Source organism: Aegilops tauschii, chromosome 2 (assembly GCF_002575655.3).
Source record: "Aegilops tauschii subsp. strangulata cultivar AL8/78 chromosome 2, Aet v6.0, whole genome shotgun sequence".
Taxonomy (NCBI): Eukaryota; Viridiplantae; Streptophyta; class Magnoliopsida; order Poales; family Poaceae; genus Aegilops; species Aegilops tauschii.
In genome coordinates this window covers 534501076-534524151 of record NC_053036.3, presented here as the reverse complement: position 1 = coordinate 534524151, position 23076 = coordinate 534501076, and the positions used below count along the sequence as shown (strand labels likewise).

The 23076-nt window shown below is 44.6% G+C and overlaps 1 long non-coding RNA gene across 2 annotated transcripts; it reads right to left on the bottom strand.

Annotated features, from left to right (window-relative positions):
- Positions 1 to 15651: 15651 nt before the first annotated feature.
- LOC109760956 (uncharacterized) lies at positions 15652 to 17285 on the bottom strand. Of its 2 annotated transcripts, none has more exons than XR_012203898.1 (3): positions 17009 to 17285; positions 15971 to 16211; positions 15652 to 15885 (listed from the first exon to the last, which is right to left on the bottom strand). It is a non-coding gene; the product is annotated as an uncharacterized lncRNA (long non-coding RNA). The 2 variants fall into 2 exon arrangements; XR_005770014.3 differs by lacking the exon at positions 17009 to 17285 and adding an exon at positions 16325 to 16878 and having other exon boundaries at positions 15971 to 16235.
- Positions 17286 to 23076: the final 5791 nt, after the last annotated feature.

Below are 23076 nucleotides of genomic sequence, written 5' to 3'. Positions count from 1 at the left end.
TGAGCATCAACTGACATCTCCAAACACTTGGAAGAATTTTTTGAAGAATATTTAAATAGGTTGTAGTGCAAAAACACCTACTGGACCAGATTTGAAAAATTGATGTAGGGCTCAAAATCTCAAATGACCAAAGGATATTTTTGCATAAAAGTGATGGGGAAACCTCACATGACATCCCCAAATTTTGGTGAAAATTTTTAAAAGCATTTATCAAATAGTTGCAGTGTAAAAAGGGGCTCCAAATTTATGAAAGATCATTATAAAAGAATAAAGCTTATGAAAAATAATTATGCAAATAAATCCACTGATAAAGAATTGTTTTTATAAAGAGGGCATACAAGTCCAAAAATATTTTTGTAAAGTTTCCACTTGAGGTAAAAACCCACAATATTAAAGAGAAGAGGGGTTCTGAAGTCAAAGGAGAAATCCAGAAAAATAAAAATTTCAATTCCTGGCAAAATTTTAATTATTAAAACAAGGTCAAAATTTTGGGGTGTTACAACACTTCCTATGCATAGGCATCTTATAGAAAAACAAATTATCATAGCAAGCAAAAACTAGCATAAGCAAGGAAGTGGAAAGGAACAATAGCAATCTTAACATAACAAGAGGTAATTTAGTAACATGAAAGTTTCTATAACCATATTTTCCTCTCTCATAATAATTACATGTAGGATCATAAGAAAATTCAACAATATAGCTATCACATAACATATTCTCGACATGATCCACATGCATGTGAAGTTGACACTCTTCCAAAATAGTGGGATTATCATTAATTAAAGTCATGATTTCTCCAAGCCCACTTTTATAAAAAAATTCATAAGATTGAATATTATCCAAATATGTGGGATCTAAAGTTGACATTCTTCCAACCCACTTTCAATATTATTGCAAACACTATTATCAATCTTATATTCATCATGGGGCTTAAATAAATTTTCAACATCATAAGAAGAATCTCCCCAATCATGATTATTGCAATAGGTAGTGGACATAGCAAAACTAGCATCCCCAAGCTTAGGGTTTTGCATATTATTAGCATAATTTACATCAATATAATTTATAATAAAATCATTGCAATCATGCTGTTTATTCAAAGATCTATCGTGAATCACTTCATAGGGCACTTCATCACAATTTTCAGATTCACGGATTTCAAGCAAAATTTTATAAAGATAATCTAGTGCATCCAAATCACTAGGAATTGGTTCATCATAATTGGATCTCTTAAAAAGATTGGCAAGCGGATGAGGATCCATAGATATTAGCTTCTCTGTTTAGGAATAAATACTCAACTATTTCAACCAAACGAGCAAACGAGCCAAGTAAGACATCAAGGCAAACGAAAAGACGGACGGAAAAAGGGCGAATAAAACGGCAAGGGTGAAGTGGGGGAGAGGAAAACGAGAGGCGAATGGAAAATAATATAATGTGGGAGATAAGGGTTTGTGATGGGTACTTGGTATGTTGACTTTTGCGTAGACTCCCCGGCAACGGCGCCAGAAATCCTTCTTGCTACCTCTTGAGCACTACGTTGGTTTTCCCTTGAAGAGGAAAGGGTGATGCAGCAAAGTAGCATAAGTATTTCCCTCAGTTTTTGAGAACCAAGGTATCAATCCAGTAGGAGGCCACGCACGAGTCCCTCGCACCTACACAAACAAATAAATCCTCGCAACCAAAGCTATAAGGGGTTGTCAATCCCTACACGGTCACTTACGAGAGTGAGATCTGATAGATATGATAAGATAATATTTTTGGTATTTTTATGATAAAGATGCAAAGTAAGGAAAACAAAATAAAAATGACGCCAGAAATAGCTTGTTGCAAGAGATTAATATGATGGAAAATAGACCCGGGGGCCATAGGTTTCACTAGTGGCTTCTCTCAAGAGCATAAGTATTTACGGTGGGTGAACAAATTACTGTTGAGCAATTGACAGAATTGAGCATAGTTATGAGAATATCTAGGTATGATCATGTATATAGGCATCACGTCCGAGACAAGTAGACCGACTCCTGCCTGCATCTACTACTATTACTCCACACATCGACCGCTATCCAGCATGCATCTAGAGTATTAAGTTCATAAGAACAGAGTAACGCTTTAAGCAAGATGACATGATGTAGAGGGATAAACTCATGCAATATGATATAAACCCCATCTTGTTATCCTCGATGGCAACAATACAATACGTGCCTTGCTGCCCCTACTGTCACTGGGAAAGGACACCACAAGATTGAACCCAAAGCTAAGCACTTCTCCCATTGCAAGAAAGATCAATCTAGTAGGCCAAACTAAACTGATAATTCGAAGAGAGTTCCAAAGATAACCAATCATACACAAAAGAATTCAGAAGATTTAAATATTGTTCATAGATAAACTTGATCATAACCCACAATTCATCTGTCTCAACAAACACACCGCAAAAGAAGATTACATCAAATAGATCTCCACAAGAGAGGGGGAGAACATTGTATTGAGATCTAAACAGAGAGAAGAAGCCATCTAGCTAATAACTATGGACCCGAAGGTCTGAGGTAAACTACTCACACTTCATCGGAGAGGCTATGGTGTTGATGTAGAAGCCCTCCGTGATCGATGCCCCTTCCGGCGGAACTCCAGAACAGGCCCCAAGATGGGATCTCACGGGTACAGAAGGTTGCGGTGGTGGAATTAGGTTTTTGGCTCCGTATCTGGTTGTTTGGGGGTACGTAGGTATATATAGGAGGAAGAAGTACGTCAGTGGAGCAACAGGGGGCCCATGAGGGTGGAGGGCGCGCCCCCTACCTCGTGGCTTCCTGGTTGATGCCTTGACGTAGGGTCCAAGTCCTCTGGATCACGTTCGTTCCGAAAATCACGTTCCCGAAGGTTTCATTCCGTTTGGACTTTGTTTGATATTCTTTTTCTGTGAAACTCTGAAATAGGCAAAAAATAGCAATTCTGGGCTGGGCCTCCGGTTAATAGGCTAGTCCCAAAAATAATATAAAAGTGTAAAATAAAGCCCAATAATGTCCAAAACAGAATATAATATAGCATGGATCAATCAAAAATTATAAATATGTTGGAGACGTATCAGTAGCCACCAAAAACCAATCGGGACCCTGTTCCGGCACCCTGCCGGAGGGGGGATGCATCACCGGTGGCCATCTTCATCATCCCGGCGCTCTCCATGACGAGGAGGGAGTGGTTCACCCTCGGAGCTGAGGGTATGTACCAGTAGCTATGTGTTTGATCTCTCTCTCTCTCTCTCGTGTTCTTGATATGGCACGATCTTGATGTATCGCGAGCTTTGCTATTATAGTTGGATCTTATGATGTTTCTCCCCCTCTATCTTCTTGTAATGGATTGAGTTTTCCCTTTGAAGTTATCTTATCGGATTGAGTCTTTAAAGATTTGAGAACACTTGATGTATGTTTTGCGTGGGATACCCGTGGTGACAATGGGGTATTCTATTGATTCACGTGATGTATGTTTTGGTGATCAACTTGCGGGTTCCGTGACCTTGGGAATCTATGCATAGGGGTTGGCACACGTTTTCGTCTTGACTCTCAGGTAGAAACTTTGGGGCACTCTTTGAAGTTCTTTGTGTTGGTTGAATAGATGAATCTGAGATTGTGTGATGCATATCGTATAATCATACCCACGAATACTTGAGGTGACATTGGAGTATCTTGGTGACATTAGGGTTTTGGTTGATTTTTGTCTTAAGGTGTTATTTTACTACGAACTCTAGGGCTGTTTTTGACACTTATAGGAATAGCCCAATGGATTGATCGGAAAGAATAACTTTGAGGTGATTTCGTACCCTACAATAATCTCTTCGTTTGTTCTCCGCTATTAGTGGCTTTGGAGTGACTCTTTGTTGCATGTTGAGGGATAGTTATATGATCTAGTTATGTTATTATTGTTGAGAGAACTTGCACTAGTGAAAGTATGAACCTTGGGCCTTGTTTCCTAGTATTTCAATACCGTTTACGCTCACTTTTACCACTTGCTACCTTGCTGTTTTTATATTTTCAGATTGCAAAAACCTATATCTACCATCCATATTGCACTTGTATCACCATCTCTTCGCTGAACTAGTGCACCAGTACAATTTACCATTGTATTGGGTGTGTTGGGGACACAAGAGACTCTTTGTTATTTGGTTGCAGGGTTGCTTGAGAGAGACCATCTTCATCCTACGCCTCCTACGGATTGATAAACCTTAGGTCATCCACTTGAGGGAAATTTGCTACTGTCCTACAAACCTCTGCAATTGGAGGCCCAACAACGTCTACAAGAAGAAGGTTGTGTAGTAGACATCAAGTAGCATTCAAAAACAAATCTAATAGGGACCCAATCTAAGGCAACGAATCTGAGTAGCATTAAAAACCCCAATCTGTGAGCACTAAAAACAAATCTAATAAGCATGCATCTGTTCACAACATCTAGCATTTTTGCAATGAATTTATCCAAATCTAAAAACAAATCTAAAAACCCCAATCATTGCAACACCTAAAATCATAGTTCTAGCATTTTTGCAACGAATTTATCCAACAAACCCTAGTCCAAAACCCCCATTCCCCCAACCCATACAAAAAACCCCGTCCCATCCGTGAAAGCAACTACTTTAACCATATGAACTACCGTATGAATCACAATCTAACCAATGCAACTAGGGAGCAACTAACTCTACAAGCTAAGCAAGTGCAAATACCTGCTGCTCCACGGCAGTCGGCGCATCGGGGCATCGGGATGGACTGCGCCGCTCGATGCTGTCACCTTCTGCAGCGATGAGGCGGAGCCCGCCACATCCGCAGCGGTTGCGAGTTTCCCCGCACCGCTGTGGATGCCGCCGACATCCGCGGTCACCGCGCCCTGACCCCGCAGCTCCACCACATCTCCGGCTGCTGCGCCGGTGTCGCCACGAGCATCGGCCATTTGACAGATGGAGGCGATGAAGGTGAGGAAGAGGATGCGGTGAGGGAGAGCGAGACGGTGCGGTGGAGGCAGTGGAGGAGAGCGAGACGACGCCGGTGGGGGAGAGGAAGACGATGCGGCAGGGAGGGGATTTGGGGGAAAATGGTAGGGGCGATGGAGGTGGTTGCCCCTCTTTATATGATGGGACGTTTCGAGCATGTCCATGGACACGTGCTACCCCACGACCACGGTCTTGCATGCGCCCATGTATACGCGGCCCCACTCGTCAGAGTTAACGGTCAAAGGCATTGACCCGACGACAACGTCCGTTATAACCTGTTCTGAGGGTTTCGGCAAGGGAGTGGGGAAAAGTGAGCAAAAGTTAACAGAGTGGGGATGAATGAGTAGAGTTAAGGAACCAGGGGTACAGAAATAAAAATCCCTTTGTTTTAACCCGGTAATTGCTCCGCACACGGTTCAACTAAATGAGTGTGTGCGATCCACATCGGAAAGCATACGTCAATCATAGCGGAACCGTTGGTGATACACAGGAGATCGCAAACGATTTGCAGCGCTACTACGTGTGCGTAGAGTCTCCGAAACCATTTGTGATATCGCATTATCGCACACGAGAACTGGGAGTAAACCGTGCCCAATGCAAAATACAATCCCAGTCGTAATTTTTTCAGGAAACGTGTGGGATCCCAAACGAAAAGCACACGTCACTCTTGTGGCAACCGTCGGTGATACCCAACAAATCACAAACGGTCTGCAGCACTTGTATGTGTGCGAAGGGGCTCCTGAACCGTTTGTGATAGAACATTTTTGCAGACGGTAATTGTTGGCAAACGTGTGCGATGGAGTCTAGCATGGCAGACGGGTTACGCAGAAAACTCGTGTGCGATGGGGCACAAATCGCACACAGTTCATTTGTTGGCCTGTGTTCCTTACATACTGTTTCCCAAACGGTTCATTACAACAGACCGTATGGTTTCACTGCGTCATTAGAAACGCTTAATCACCGATACCACACGTGCGGAAGAATTTAGTGTGTGCTGCATCGCACACGATTACATTTTGGAAGGCCTCTGGATCACTGCTCCATATCCCGACGGTTTCTGGGTCGTGTGGGAAGGACACCCTATCGCACACACTCACTTGGTGACGGTCCCAAATGCCGTCACGGAAAGGGGTTAAAAACCATTTGTATAGCACCGACGCGTACCAGTGCTAGATCAGAAGTTCCGCCGCCGCAAGCCTTTGTAGCCACGAAAAACCAATCTAGACCCCGTTCGGGCACCCTATCGGAGGGGGAAATCATCTCCGGTGGCCATCTTCATCATCCCGGCGGCCACCATGATGAAGAGGGAGTAGTCCACCCTTGGGGCTGAGGGTTTGTACCAGTAGCTATGTGTTTAATCTCTCTCTCTCTCTCTCGTGTTCTTGAGATGTCACGATCTTGATGTATCCCGGGCTTTGTTAATATAGTTGGATCATATGGTGTTTTCCCCTCTCTATCTTGTTGTGATGAATTGAGTTTTCCCTTTAAAATTTGGTTTTATCGGATTGAATACTTTTATGGATTTGAGAACACTTGATATATGTCTTGTATATGAATACCTGTGGTGACAATGGGGTATTATTTTGATTCACTTGATATATGTTTTGGCACTCAACTCGCGGATTCCCGAGGTGACAGTGGGGTAATCTACGCATAGGGGTTGATGCACGTTCTTGTCTTTGTTTCTCCAGTAGGAATCTTGGGGCACTCTTTGAGGTTCTTTGTGTTGGATTGAGTATTATGAATATGAAATTATTTGGTGTTATTTTAGTACGAACTCTTGGATAGATCGATCAGAAAGAATAGCTTCGAGGTGGTTACATACCCTACAAATGATTTCCTCTTACGTTCTCCGCTAGATAGGAATTTTGGAGTGATTTTTAATCGCACTTTGAGGGATTGTTATATGATCCAATTATATTAGCATTGTTGAGAGATTGCACTAGCGAAAGTACGGACCCTAGGCCTTGTTTTCAAGCATTGCAATACCGTTTGTGCTCACTTTTATTACTTGCTACCTTACTGTTTTTATTTATTCAGATTATAAAAATATATTTCTACCATCCATATTACACTTTTATCACCATCTCTTCGCCGAACTAGTGCACCTATACAATTTGCCATTGTATTGGGTCTGTTGGGGACACAAGAGATTTCTTGTATTTGATTGCAGGGTTGTTTGAGAGAGACCATCTTCATCCTACGCCCCCCACAGATTGATAAACCTTAGGTCGTCCACTTGAGGGAAAATTGCTACTGTCCTACAAAACTCTGCGCTTGGAGGCCCAACACGAGTCTACAAGAATAAAGTTGCGTAGTAGAGCGGTACTAAAAAAATACATCCATGCCTACCACCGCTGGACTTAATACGAGATTTTGGTCTGGAGCAGAAGTAGCCACGGTAGTAACCGCGGTAGTACCACTCTGGAGCGGTAGTAAAAAATTACATCCGCTCCAAGCGGTAGTAGCCGCGGTAGTACCTCTACAGCCTTTTAAGGACACCAAAACTGCCACAACTTCTGCAAACGGACTCCGAATTCAACGAAACCAAGTTTGTTGGAAAGCTAACAACATGAGCTAACACAGTCTTGATAGAAATAACAATAAGAAGAAAATGAGAAAATTCCCAAAAGAAAATTGTGAGAACCCTTCCTCGAATAAGACCGGTAAAACCTCCAACACCGAAAACGCAATAGAGGAAGCATATGAAATCCATTTTCGATGTACTAGAGCTTGTCACGAAGATAACCACAAGCTCTAACACCTCAAAAATAGAAAGTACAAATAAGAATCAAGAAAGATGATGCAAGGATGCAATGGTTTGAGCTCTCGATGAACGATATGATCAAGCTACTCACTTGAGAGCCCCCCTTGATAGTACGGCTATCGATCCTATAACCCGGTCTCCAAACTATCACCATGAGACCGGTAAAATAGAAAACCTATCAAGGGCAAACCTTTGCCTTGCACGAAGTCCACTTGAGCGAGATGATGACGATCTTGACTCCCTCAAGTTGTAACACCTTTCTTGATTGCGTTCGCTCGATGAAGACTAGTTGATTGCTCCCCCATACTCCACTATGGGTGAGCCACTCTTTGGCACATCTTCACAAGTCCATTGACACCACAATGGACGGCAAGATACAAGCATGATTTCTTCGTGATGCTCCACTTGAACTTGCACAACACAACCTTGATTTGATGTCATCCTTCATGGGTTGTATGTGATCTTCCTCTTGACGCAAGCCCATGGAAGCAAACCTAACACCACATAGAACTCTCACAAAGACCATGGGTTAGTACACAAAGCGCAATGGACAATGCTTACCAAACCGTGAGATCACTTGATCCCACTCAGTGTATCTTATACGCTTTGTGTGATGATCAACTTGAATCACTCTCTGTACTTAGTCTTGATCAACCTTGACTCTTTCCAACTCTCTTCATTTGGATGATGTCTTGAAGGTAAACATGAATGGTCACACAATCTTCTTCTTCAAGACATGCTTGCAATAAGCTCAATACTCACATGACCAATCTTTGGATAATTCCTTAATAGCACCTTGGTCAACTCATAAACTCCTTGAAACCAGCACATGAACTTCAAGAAATGCCTATGGACAAATCCTTCATAACTCAATGCAACCATTAGTCCATAGAGAATGTCATAAATTACCAAAACCACACATGGGGGCACCGCATGTCCTTTCACACAATGTCAAGGATTCGGTTAATCCCGTATGCAATTCCCTTTGTCCGGCGATATGTTACTTGTCCGAGATTCGATCATCGGTATCTCCATACCTAGTCCAATCTCATTACCGGCAAGTATCTTTACTCGTTCCGTGATACAAGATCTCGTGAGTAACTCATTAGCCACATTGCTTGCAAACTCTTTACGATGTTGTATTACCGAGAGGGCCTAGAGATATCTCTCCGTCATACGGAGTGACAAATCCCAATCTCAATCTGTTCCAACCCAACAAACACCTTCGGTGATACCTGTAGAGCACCTTTATGATCACCCAGTTACGAAGTGACGTTTGGATACACACTAACTATTCCTCTGGTGTCAAGAAGTTGCACGATCTCATGGTCTTAGAAATAGATACTTGACATGAAGAAAGCTATAACAATAAACTGATACGATCAACTGCTAAGCTTACGGTTGGGTCTTGTCCATCACATCATTCTCCTAATGATGTGTTCCCGTTATCAAATAAAAACTCATGTGTATGGTTAGGAAACCTTAACCATGTTTGATCAATGTGCTAGTCTAGTAGAGGCTCACTAGGGACATAGTATTTGGTTATGTATTCACACATGTATTTAAGTTTCTGGCCAATAAAATTCTATCATAAATAATAAACCTTTATCATGAACAAGGAAATATGATAAAATTTATTATTTCCTGTAGGGCATATTTCCAACAACACACACACACACACACACACACACACACACACACACACACACACACACACACACACACACATATATATATATATATATATATATATAAGAAACATAGCCACACAGCGAGTTGGAAATGGGGTAGCCCAACTACTTATCTCTAAAGTCAAGCACATACATGTTTGCTCACTCTCAGTTGGCTAGCCACATAGGCACATACGTAGGAAACGGAGCCCTAGCCGTCGTCGGAGGAAACTTTTCTTCCCCTCGCCTCTGACTGCCATCTTGCCGCTGAGGGGGGGGGGGGCTCAAATCATTAAGTAACTTTTAGCCTTCGTCAACATTTTCTGGTGTTCTGGAATAAACTTACTCTATTTGTTGTGGCAGTGACTTGAAGTGGAGAGGTATGTGTGATCACGGATCCGATTATACAAATCTGATGAATTTATGAGTCATGTTGCTTTTGTTAGTTTGATTCTTTGTGAAGTCGAAATCTTTCCTCGATGTTATGCTGAAGATTTTGTGGTTCGGCGATTTGGACTTCCAGGGTTTCATCCATGACCCAAGTTCAATCATCGCGCACGGCTTTCCATCCTTTTTATGGACGAATCATGGGCTTTCAGAAACCTTTATTTTTAATTAAGTTCGTGCAGATGAACGAGTGACAATATCACTGCTTCAGTCCACTGTAGTCTCCACACTGAAGTCTCAGCAGTTTTCCGTCCTACAAAGATTGATACTACGACAAAGATGTCTGCAACAAATTTCATTGTAATTCTTAGTTGTACAAGTTACTTGGTAATTTATTTGGACAATGGATCCAAAGAAGAGTACCTGTAATGACTGTGAGTACGAATAAAGTCACATGTGCTTTAGAAAATTAAGTGTTTGCTCACTATTCCTCACTTAGCGCGTGGAATAAGAGCACTCGGTAGTGGCTAGCTCAAAGCCTTGAACTCAGCCCGGATTTGGCAAGGCTACGACATAGTTGGGCTGGATCAAGTCGGATCTGGCCCACGGAGGCTCTGGAGGCGGTCAAGTTGATGCGTAGGGCTCAGGAGGTGAGGTTGGCCCGTGGAGAAAATGCCATGCTGATGGAGGATATTAGGAGCATGAAGAATGAAGTTGTGCATGTATCCTTTTGCCGAGTTGGCCAGGTAAAGATCCATGTTGACGGAGAGGTTTCTCCAGGAATGGAGAGCGAGAGGCAGTAGCAGCAGTATGCAGAAATCATGATGGCGTATTTCTAGGATCTTTTGCAATGGTCGTTGGAGGTATAGCAGACGCAACATTCTAGAAGTTTTGGCGTGTCACGAAGCTCTCTCGCTGGTTCTCGATCTCACGGAAAATAGAATTGTTGTCGCGTGTGATTCAAAGACGGTTATCTCGGATATTTGGAAAGGTACAGAAGGACAGCATTGTGCCGTTGTAAAGGAGATTTCCTTATGGTCAATGGAGTTTGCCACATGTGATTTCATATTCGAAGGCCGAGCTTTCAATTGGGGAGCTCACAGTTTAGCTAAATTTTCTAGTGCATTAGATGTTGGTCGCCGTGTATGGCTAGGGGCTCCTCATGATCCTCTTATTATCCCTGTAAACCTTGTCACTATTCAATAAAGCGTGATTTACTGCTAAAACGAAGTGTCCTTTTGCCATGAGTGTCGAGAAGCAAACTTTAATCCTCACTATATCGCTAGAAATTCTCTAGAACTAGTAACAGGTTGTCATGTATGGCCTTTAGAGCCCATGCTATGTAAACTCTATTATAACTGATTAATAAAATTCGGGTGTTTCTTTCAAAGTAAAAGACACGAGGCTTCTTTACCTCTTGTACGTTTCTGTAACCTTATTATACAGTCCAGCTGAAAAATTAAATCTGAATCTCACGGCAAACTAGTTAACGCAAAATCTCATATAAATATACCGTCGGTGGATCTGAGTAAAATTTCCAAGACCCATAAAGCTAATCTATCTATAGAGTTATTAAACTCCCTTGAAATAAGCTCCTCTGGTGATTCGAGGGGTGTGAAGAGTACGTGGGCCTCATGTGATACTGGGTAGGACGTGCTCTGTGGGCTGCTCGATCCCTTGCATCTCTATTTCTCTTGTGTAAATGGGCAGCAGGTTTCCCTTGCACGTTTGTTTGTCCAGTCAGTGACAAAAGACCCTGGTACCACATACAGCCAATGAAAGACTCTCTAATCTCTAAGATTCCCATTTCACCTTTTCTCCAACAACCCTTCGTTCAACCTTACTTGTATGATATTAAATTAACTTAATTTACTTACCAATCTTCAGATCAAATATAAGGTACTTCATGGCAGAATTTGATGATTATTTATTTACACAATCGCATTATTATAGGCAGATAAATCACAAGCCAACATATTAGAAGATTTATATCCCGTTGCAACACACGGGCATTGTTCTAGTCTTCTTAAAAAACTCTAATAATTTTAAAATTTCACGAACTTTTTCCCAAAATGTGAACATTTTTAGTGGACACATGAATACATTTTAAATTATACGTATCCTATACACCTAAGATATTCATCCCCATTATCCTATTTATCTTAACATGCAAGCTATCCACATCATCAAGTGGGTCCACTAATTTATATCTCTTGACAAGCAGCCATCTAACCACAACACATATGCCATGTCAACAAACCCGTTCTGGTGGTCAGTACTGCTAATTTTTTTTAAATAATACTTTTTTTAAATTACAGAAATATTACGCGAAAAAAAGAAATTTCAAAAATAATACACCGTCGGCCCGCTGCAGGCCGACTGAGCCCAGTCAGCCCACAGCAGGCCGACTGGTGGCCCATCAGCTTGCTGCTGGCCGATTGGGCTGTCGGCGACCAGATCAGGCCCAGTCGGCCTGCAGTTGGCCGATAGGCCTGCAGTTGGCTGATAGGCCTGCAGTGGGCCGACTAGGCTTGCTGTGGGCCGACTGGTGCATGGCCAGCATTTTTTTCGAACGATCGGTTGTTTATTTTGTAAAACTTTGACGTATTCCGCAGAACCCTTTCCCGCCACCCATTTTCCGCCACCCGTTTCCCGCCACCCCTTTCCCGCCACCCATTTCCCGCCAACCCTTTCCCGCCACTCGTTTCCCGCCACCCGTTTCCCGCCACCCGTTTTCCGCCACCCATTTCCCGCCAACTCTGTCCCGCCACCCGTTTCCCGCCACCCATTTCCCGCCATACTGGAGCTCGCTTTCCCGCCACCCGTTTCCCGCCACCCCTTTCCCGCCACCCATTTCCCGCCAACCCTTTCCCGCCACTCGTTTCCCGCCACCCGTTTCCCGCCACCCATTTCCCGCCAACTCTGTCCCGCCACCCGTTTCCCGCCACCCATTTCCCGCCATACTGGAGCTCGCTTTCCCGCCACCCATTTCCCGCCACCCGTTTCCCGCCACCCCTTTCCCGCCACCCATTTCCCGCCAACCCTTCCCCGCCTCTCGTTTCCCGCCACCCGTTTCCCGGCACCCATTTCCCGCCAACTCTTTCCCGCCACCCATTTCCCGCCATACTGGAGCTCGCTTTCCCGCCATTTTCTCCTGTCTAACTATAAAACCCCCTTCAGACGGAGGTGGATAAGCATTGCAGTGTAGTGTAGTTGAGATGTCCCATTATCCTTTCGATCGTAGTTTTCACCCTGGGATGAGCAGGACTCTTCTGAGGCTAGCTACCGATTTCAGGATGGATAATAGGATAGTTCCATGGGACGAACTCACCGGTAGTGACACCATAATGAATGAGTTGGCTCACCAATTACGTAGGTCTGGGTGGCCTGAAAGGACCTATGAGGAGGTACGTAAAGAACTTCTTAGGTTGCATGACAGGTGGAAGAAGGTAGTGGTGCCGAAGAGTGAAACTTTCAGAAGGATTGCAGCAAATAATCCATGTTTATGGACTGAGGAGAGCGAGGACGAAGATGATATCTTCATGCCGCCGCTTCCGGGTTCTGCATCGTCGAAACGCAAGAGTTCTTCATCATCGAAGGGCAAGGTTTCTGCATCGTCGAAGGGCAAGAGTTCTTCATCGTCGAAGGGCAAGAGTTCTGCATCGACCGAGGATGACGATGATGACTTCATGTTGTTTTTATGTTGTATGTTGTGTGTTCAGTTACGTGCCATTTAATTTAGATGTAGTTCTATCTAGTTGTTTGTAATGTCTCGTTGTATGAATATTATGTTCTATCTAAATATGATCTTGTAGTTCCGATAACAGAGTACTAAAATAGAGTAGGCATATGTCTCATACATAAGTACATAGTCATTTGTCTCATACATAGAATAGACATAATTCTGACACAGAAATAGATGGTAATGTCTCTACTGATAGATAGGAGCGTCAGTGACGACGTCTGGCCTGGCGGGGAGGCGGATCTCGAATGACAAATTCATCACATATAACTCGGTTTCCTGTAGCAATGCAACTCAACAACCCTTTTCCATTCCCATTCGCTCAGCATTTCTTGAATCTTGCCATCATCAGTTATGTCAATCAATTTTCTTTCCCCAGGGCCATCTGACTGCTTCCTGCTGACGTAGTACACAAAATCGTCTTCCTTCAACCCTTGCTTCAACATGAATGTAGTCTTCAACCAATCAAAAGTGATGTCCACTTCACTAACTTGCACAACAGTTGGAGAAAAGCCTTGGACATGAACAATAGGGCTAAGCACCCACTGAGTACCCTTAGCCATCTGCAACACACAAATCGCATTGAGTACCTAACCTACCCCTTAATATCCCCACTAACAAATATTAGACATGTCTATATATTACCAAGCTATATATTACAGAATATTAACGGAGCAACTAATACAATTCACCCACCTACAAGTATATTACGAATATTTGTCGTAGCAACTACAAATATTGACAGATTAATATATTTGACTGGACTGCCTATATTACGGACCTTTTTTCTGGACTACTACATATACTGACACTCCTAAATACTTGACATCGACATATAGGACGGATTATTACCGGAGCAACTACACATTTTTACACAACTAATTAGTTGACATCTAAATATATTAACAAATACTACCGGAGCACCTACGAAAAATAAAATGTGGGCTGAAATATACCCTTGAAGCGTGCGTGCGAATGAAGAACGACGAACGGCGGCCACCAAACTGCCGGTGCTCCGGCTCCAACGAAGAACGACGAACAACAGCTTCACCTCGACCACACTGCCCCAACTTCACCACCACACTGCAATGCTTATCCAGCTCCGTCTGAAGGGGGTTTTATAGGTAGAGAGGAGAAAATGGCGGGAAAGAACGACTGCGGTAAGGCGGGAAAGGGTTGGCGGGAAACGGGTGGCGGGAAACGGGTGGCGGGAAAAAGTTGGCGCGAACATATGGCGGGAAAGGGTTATTCATCATCGAAGGGCAAGGTTTCTGCATCGATCGAGGATGACGATGATGACTTCATGTAGTTTTTATGCTGTATGTTGTGAGTTCAGTTATGTACCATTTAATTTATTTGTAGTTCTATCTAATTGTTTGTAATGTCTCGTTGTATGAATATTATGTTCTATCTAAATTTGATCTTACAGTTCCGATAACAGAGTACTAAAATAGAGTAGGCATATGTCTCGTACATAAGTACATAGTCATTTGTCTCATACATAGAATAGACATAAGTCTCACGCAGAAATAGATGGTAATGTCTCTACTGATAGATAGAAGCGTCAGTGACGACGTCTGGCCTGGCGGGGAGGCGGATCTGGAATCGGGGACCATCCCAACCTGTCGGGTGCCCTAATGTGACGAGGAGGAATCTCAGACTCTCCCTGGTCATGCTGTGTATCCTGTGTGGGGCCTGGTGGAGGAGTCGAAAACATGTTCATCCACTGGGTGTGCTGCGACATCTGAGCCTGTATGTTGTCCTCGGGATGTTGACACTCCCCCACGTATCATGTGATGCCGACATAGACGCCTGATATCCATAGGCTCCTACGCGATGGAACGTATCATCATGAAGAATGAGGTCGCGTCAATTAATATTGAAAACAGTAAATATGAAGACACATACCTGCTGGGTGTGACGTCTGCTCTGGCTCAAACACGAAACTGGACGAGGGACCGTGCTGTTGTGGCTGTGGAGAAAACACGAAGCTTGACGAGGGACCATGTTGATGTGGCTGTGGAGAAAACACGAAGCTCGACGTGGGACCATAGTGTTGCGGGTGCCACGTAGAACTGCCAGGTTGGTCAGGACGGGGTGGCCTGGGTGTCGGCTGATGTGCTAGACGTGGACGTGGTTGATGTCGGTGCATGGAGTGACGCGGCTGCTCCTGCTGGTGCTGAACAACATCGGTTCTCCGGGTGCACGTGATAGCCTCGTACACAGTCCGTATCTTATTCTGAATTCTTTCCAAGATGGGCTGTACCACTGGACGATGCTGAAGAAGAGGTCCAGACGATAGTGATCGTCCAAAGGTGGTCACGTCGTCGTAGAGTTCGCGTGTCAAGGTAGCCTGCAAATTTCCATGACGATTAATAATGTCTGTCTCTTGCACGTCAAAGTATGTGACAACATTATGTAAAGAAAATATATCTTACCGCGTACTGCCTAGAGCCGGAAGTATCATAGCTCGGGTACATATCCGACGGAGTAGGATCCGGTATCTCCTCTGGGTGGGAGTACTCAACAATGCGTAACCGTGTTCCGGTCATGTAGCGCCGCAAATAGAGATTGAATTCATCGAGATCGAAATTGTGATTCTCGTGCCATAGATTTGTGTTTGCTGTCTCCCATTCTATAACATACGGCTCTAGTCTAACTAGCCAGTCAGCAGTTGTCCTGTTCATGCCCTTCCTTGTCGTCCTAAAATTGTGGTGTGTGTTCAACAATTACCTAAAGCTTCGAATGGAGTACTATGAAAGCTAATGCAACATTGAAAAATTGGTTAATACCTGTGGATGTGTGCTGGCAGCGGGTTCTCTATAGGGGGAGGTAGCTCCAACTGCAGAAGACCAAATTGCCTCATAACCCTCTGTTGTGCCATCTCCTCGACGAAGACATCGAAGATGATCTTAGATTTTGTCATCCAGTAATCTCGGTCCCTTGTGCATAGCACAGACATACCAGCAGGGTATCTCGCTTGTATGGCTGCTTCCGTGTAGGGCTGCCAGATGACCCCGGTGTACGCATCGAACTGCTCGTTCAATGCTGTGTATGCCTTCCTGGTCTGATCACTAGCAAAGCGTCTCTGCAGAGAAGAAAAGTTAGTAGCCGCTAGCATCGAACTATCTCTTCTGCAGAAAAAGTTGCATTAAACTACAACACGGTGCATACCTCGCGACGAGTCCAACACAGACCGAAAGTAGGCATGTCGATGCCGTCAACATCAAACATGGCGTCTATAGGCTCATGAACACGTACATCTGGTCGCCCTATAGAGAACCTCTCCCACGACCACAGCTGTAGGAATAGAGGGCATCCAAGAAGGGCTGGCTTTCTCGATGTAAGCTGGCAACCGTTGCACATACCTCAGTATGTAGCCGCTAAGACCGCCGAACCCCAACTCCTCTGTCTGATCTGATCCGCCGTCTGAGCGCTCGCTATCTCGAGTGCCATAGGGATGTAGAGGGCGTTACTAGTGGTGACATGGTTCTCCGTGAACATCACCTTGCCAAAAAGCCACAGTAAGTAGGCCTCCAGGCTCCGAGTGATCTGTTCCGCAGTCAACGGCGCCCGGAAGTTCTGGATCTGCATTAAGCGAAGAGAAAGTTTTAGTAAGCCGCAATTATTTTCTGTAAAACTTTATGCACGATAACTTGAAGATAATAGGTAGGGGAAATTACCCGGAAATTTAGCAACCACTCATACTTAGGTCCGTGATGCTCCCATACCGGATCCGGAGCATCCGGAAAAACACCATGAAAACGTTATGTAAGAGCTCGCTCCCAACCAGCCGGTGCGTCCAACGGTCCTACGGCATGACCTGCCAACGGTAGTCCGAGCAAAAGTGACACATCCTCCAGAGTAGGAGCCATCTCTCCCCATCTGAAGTGAAACGTGTGGGTCTCTGGCCTCCAACGGTCCACTAAGCAGCTCAGCAAAGACCCATCGATGACGAGGCGTTTCTCACCCGGGATAGACTCAACCAGACGCGCGAAAGGTAAAAGGCCGGCCCATTTCAACCTTCATCAGAGAACTTTTCAGTTAGTGTCTCCCATTTCAACCATTAATATGCATGTCAATGTGCAAATTAATAAATCACGTACCGCTGAAGCCATCCTGAGTGTATCTTCCAGTTTTCCTTAGGAGTGCGAGTGACCAGAGGCTCAAGCTTGCGCTCATACCATATCGCAGCACGATGACCCCTGTCAATGTCCCCATTCAGCAACCACAATTCCGACATTCCTGCACATACAAAATTCAGAACATAGTGTCACACTTAATAAAAATTCAGAACATAGTGCCACACTTAATAAAAATTCAGAACATAGTGCCACACTTAATAAAAATTCAGAACATAGTGTCACACTTATTACAAATTCAGAACATAGTGCCACACTTAATAAAAATTCAGAACATAGTGCCACACTTAATACAAATTCAGAACATAGTGCCACACCACACTTAATACAAATTCAGAACAAATTGGTGCTAGCTTAGCTTCTTCCTCTCGCCCTTACTCCTCTACTGCCTCTACCTCCTCTTCTTCCCCGGTTGCCTCGTCCACGCCCAGTGACGAAAGTGGGACAATTAGTGTCCCTATGGCCAAATTCATTGCATAGAATGCATTGCCTAGTCGGACCTCCTGCTTCAGATTCATCCATATCATTTCGGATGCGCTGACACTGCCGTCTGCCTCTACTTGTACGCATATGCTCTGGGTTTGGAATGTAACGCCTTTCGGCGGGGTTGACGCTGTTGAAATTACCCATTGATCGAAAACCCATCAGCTCACCTGTCCAGGTATTGAGGACAGCCTCTTTCAGAAAATATGGAGACACAAACGATATTGCGTCCATTCCAAGCTGCCCGCAAGCAGCAAGTACATGTGAGCAAGGTAGGTGAAGCAATTTCGGTTTATTGCATGTGCACTCACACGTTGGCCAGGCTTCATTGCCAATTTTCACCTCATGCGTCCTCAACTCATTTGCACATCCGAATTTGTTGTTGGCTAAGCGGACCTCAAACCTTCTTTCTTGATTACCGATGGCGACTACAGTGTGTGACCTAGCTTTTTGCATCTTGTTGTCCATGTACTTCGTGACTCTTTCACAGTACCGTGTATTTGGGTTGTTCAAGATATGCTGCTCTGCTATTTGACGTCTGTCTCTGAAATACTTGACGGTGCCATAGAAAATACCCTCAACGATGGCTGTAAGTGGCAATGCCCGGTTTCCTCTGAGGACAAAGTTGTATGTTTCCGCGAGGTTCGTTGTCATGACACCGTACCTTGCACCATGTGTGTCATGTAGCAAAGACCACCTCTCCAGAGGCTCATGCTCTATCCACTGCTCGAAGGTTTTAATGGACCTCCCGAGCCTTCTCCTAGTACCAGGTGGGTCAAAGCCTGGCAGGTCACATAGCCCAACAGCCTCCTCCTCCACGGCCGCTGTTCCTGTTGCCAACTGTGCAGCTACTGCTTCAACATGTGCCCTCACCGCTGCATCTCTTGCAGCTTTCCTATCCCTCACGTGTCTCTGCGTGCACACATTAAGTCTGTCGCGTATCAAATTGTACTTCCATAACTGGTTCTGCTTGCAGAGTTTTTTGAACAGATTCATCAGGTTCTTATTTCTAAACTGCGAGAAGAAATTAGCCCCGAGATGGTGCATGCACCAACGGCTCTGCAAGTCCTGCCATGGAACTTGTTCCTCAGGGCCTGGGTTTGTTAGTGTCCTTATCGCACTGAGTATACCTGCATGCCTGTCATGAAGGATGCACACATTGGGCTTCTCCTTCACAACTGATATTTTCAACTGCCTGAAGAACCATGTCCAACTTTCAATGTTCTCACTCTCCACAAAAGCAAATGCCAGTGGGACGACTTGATTTTGGCCGTCTTGACCTATGGCTGTCAGGATCTGACCCTTGTACTTGCCTGTGAGAAAAGTACCGTCAACACATATCACCGGTCGGCAATGCCTGAAAGCTTCGATGCATACACCGAAAGAGAAGAAGAGACGATGCAACACCCTCACAGTCGGGAACTCTGGCATGAACATGTCTTGGATATCGATATAGGTGCCTAGATTCCGCTGCTGCAGGGTGTGGAGGAGGTGGACAACAGAGTCATATGCATCAAAATAAGAACCAAATCTCCTCTCAAGCGCTGCATGCTTAGCCCTCCAAGCCTTGCCATAAGAAATTCTGTACTTCAACCTGGCGAAGACTTTTGTCTGGACTGCCTTCACTTCCATAGCTTTGCCTTGCACTATCTCATCGTAAAACAATCGAGCAATAAGCGTGGATGAAAGGTTGGCATGATCTTGAGGGATGCAGGGAATAAGACAAGTGTGATTAACTAAGTCACTTATCACCCAACTTGTGCCATACTTAGGGAGAAAGCCGTGCACCCTTGCGGGACAATCTGCGTTCTTGCATACCATTGTCAGGAATTTCTGACTGGACACCTCAGCTTTGAAAACCCTTTGCGTGGACATTGCCCAATTAATTATTGCATCCTTCAGGGCTTGCTTGTTCGGATACATAGCACCCGTCGCAATATTGTTCTGGTGATATTGCCAGGCTGAATCATGTCCATCATTCACGGTCATTGCAGATGATAAGTCATGATTCCACCATGCAGGATTCGGGACCTCCTCTGCATTTTCTTCTTCATCTGACTCGTCAGAATCATCGGCATGACCCCTTTCAACATCGGTGTCTTCTTCTTCCATCTGGTTCTGCATGTGCCCATCTACCTCGTCAGCGTCCACCTCGCCATTGTAATCACCATCGGCATTTCCTCCTTCTACCTGACTACTCTGCCCTGGTTCATAACCATAAGCATTTTCTCCTTCTACCTGACTGCTTTGTCCTTGTTCGTAACCATAAGCATTTCCTCCTTCTACCTGACTGCTCTGTCCTTCGTAGCCACCCTCGCCTTCATGTGCAGTGACCTCCTTCACGACGGGAAGCACTAAAGCAACAGGATTGCATCCCCTTCGTTCACAACCTTGTAACCACCGCACCCAATCGGAGTCTCCCTCTATTGGCCTCAAATAAAAGTAAATTTTTGAACTTGACCGTGTCCACAATGCATGAACACCGACGGTGTGTGTTTCAGTATCAAGACCTAAACTTGCCACAATCCATTCTTTCAACTGACTAACAGACCATGTTTGTGGTGCGCTGATTGCCACCTCTATGTGAGTAAATTCACTCAGATCTGCTCCCAACTCATTTGTTTGGACAGTACCAGGACCATAGTAAAATCTCAACTTCACTACATCGGACATCTCGACTCACCTATTTTTTTCAACAACGAAATACAAGTATTAGACATGTCTATATATTACCAGGACCATAATAAATTTCACGATCAATATAATTTAATCTATGTGGACGATTATGATGAGTTGCTTGACTCTTGTTTTAATAATAATATAATAAATAGGCCCATGTTTACTAATAATAAATAGGCCTCAAATAATAATAATAATAATAATATAACCGAAAAATATGATAATTCAGTTTATTTCAATTATATGGCCCATGTTGAACTTTTTTCGAACTTTTTATTCATGTTTAAAAAAATTTGTCTCTTCTTTCGAACTTTTTATTCATGTTTCAAACTTCTTATCACGCACCTGTGTACGTGTCAACTATTAAGTAACAACTTATTATCCCCACTAACAACTAATACAATTCACACACCTAAAACTATATTACGAAAATTTGCCGTAGCAACTACAAATATTTACGTATACTACCGGGACAAATAACAATAATCGCACACAAATTTTATTTCACATCGAACGAAGCGTGCGTGCGAACGAATAATATTTACGTATACTACCGGGGCAAATAACAATATTTACGTATACCACCGGGCCAAATAAAAATATTGCGGTATACTACCGGGCCAAATAACAATAATCGCACACAAATATTTACTTATACTACCGGGGCAAATAACAATATTTACGTATACTACCGGAGCACCTACAAAAAATAAAATGTGGGCTGAAATATACCCTTGAAGCGTGCGTGCGAACGACGAACGACGAACGACGAACGAAAACTGTCGGTGCTCCGGCTCCAACGAAGCACGACGAACAACAGCTTCACCTCCACCACACTGCCCTAACTTCACCACCACCACACTGCCACAACTTCACCACCACCACCTCCACCAAAATGCTCACCACGACCACCACGAGCTACCCCGTCAGTAGATCGACACCTCTTTTGGCTGCCCTAAATGAGTTGAACCCATTCACGGTGCCAAAATCGCGAAAATGTTGTTCATTTAGGTGCACAAATGGGTGCCATTTTTCTGTAGAGAGAGGAGAAGGAAGAACATAGAAGAAAGGAGCAACGGGAGAAGAAGAATGAAGGAAGGAGAGGAAGGAAGGAGAGGATAAGGCCGGGCCGGCCAGCGTGTCAGGCTACAGCCCCCTGTCGGCCAGCAGCTGGCCGATCGGCGGGCGGTAGGCCGACAGGGGCGCACAAGCCGACAGCCCACTGCCTTCCCCTCGCGCGACGTGGCCCGACCAACCACAGGCCGCCGCGTGCCAGCCGGGCCTGCAGTCGGCCTGCTGCTAGCCAATCGGCCTGCAGCGGGCTGACGGTGTATTATTTTTGAAATTTCTTTTTTTCGCGTAATATTTCTGTAATTTAAAAAAAATGTATTATTTAAAAAAATATTAGGGTCAGTACTTCCGTTTCTGCCGTAACAACCGATCAAACCCATGGTGCAGCCACGCATCACTAATGGCTAATTATCCCGCTGCTGCATGAATGTCGGTGTAAAAAAAAAGAGCATGGCGTGTAGTAGATTCGTTTTCTCCACGGCTGCACGAAGCTAGGATTTTTGCACTTAGAATCCAAGAGAAAAAATAATTTTTGCATCTAATGCCCAACGGGCCAGTTATTGTAAGGTTGTTTTGGTTTTGCACGTGTGCCATCTATCTAGATGGGCTTGGTCATTCGACCTGAAGCCCATGTAAGTATGTAACTAACGCATCTAATTTCGCTAGAAAAAACTAACACATCTAATCAATCTACCCGGCTTATCGCAGTAGGTCGATGAGGGTTCGTCTTCCCCGTCGTTTTGTCTTCTGCTAGACGCCGCCACGACCGACGCCCCATGAAACGGCAGCAACATATCTAGATGAAACGGCAGCATTCACCACATCTCACTACCTCCCCCTCCATTACCGTACATATGCGGAAGAAAGTGCTAGATTTAAGTAGCCATCGCCTCATCGTAAGCACGCGACTCGCCATCACGGCAAGATGGGGTACAAGTTGCGCCACCGCGCAGCGCCTGACGGAACCGCAGCACGCCTGCAGCTGGTAGCCGGCGCCCCGCATCTGCTTCGCTCGGCCGACCGTACGTATGGTCTTCACCCGGTCGAGGCTGCCATTGACACCCCATTCCACACGGCCGTGGCACCACAAAGAACCTTGGCGTTGTCCGTCGTGCAGCCTTTCAGACCCTCATCCCTTTGTTCATGCCTAGAGCGCAGCGAGCTGGTCC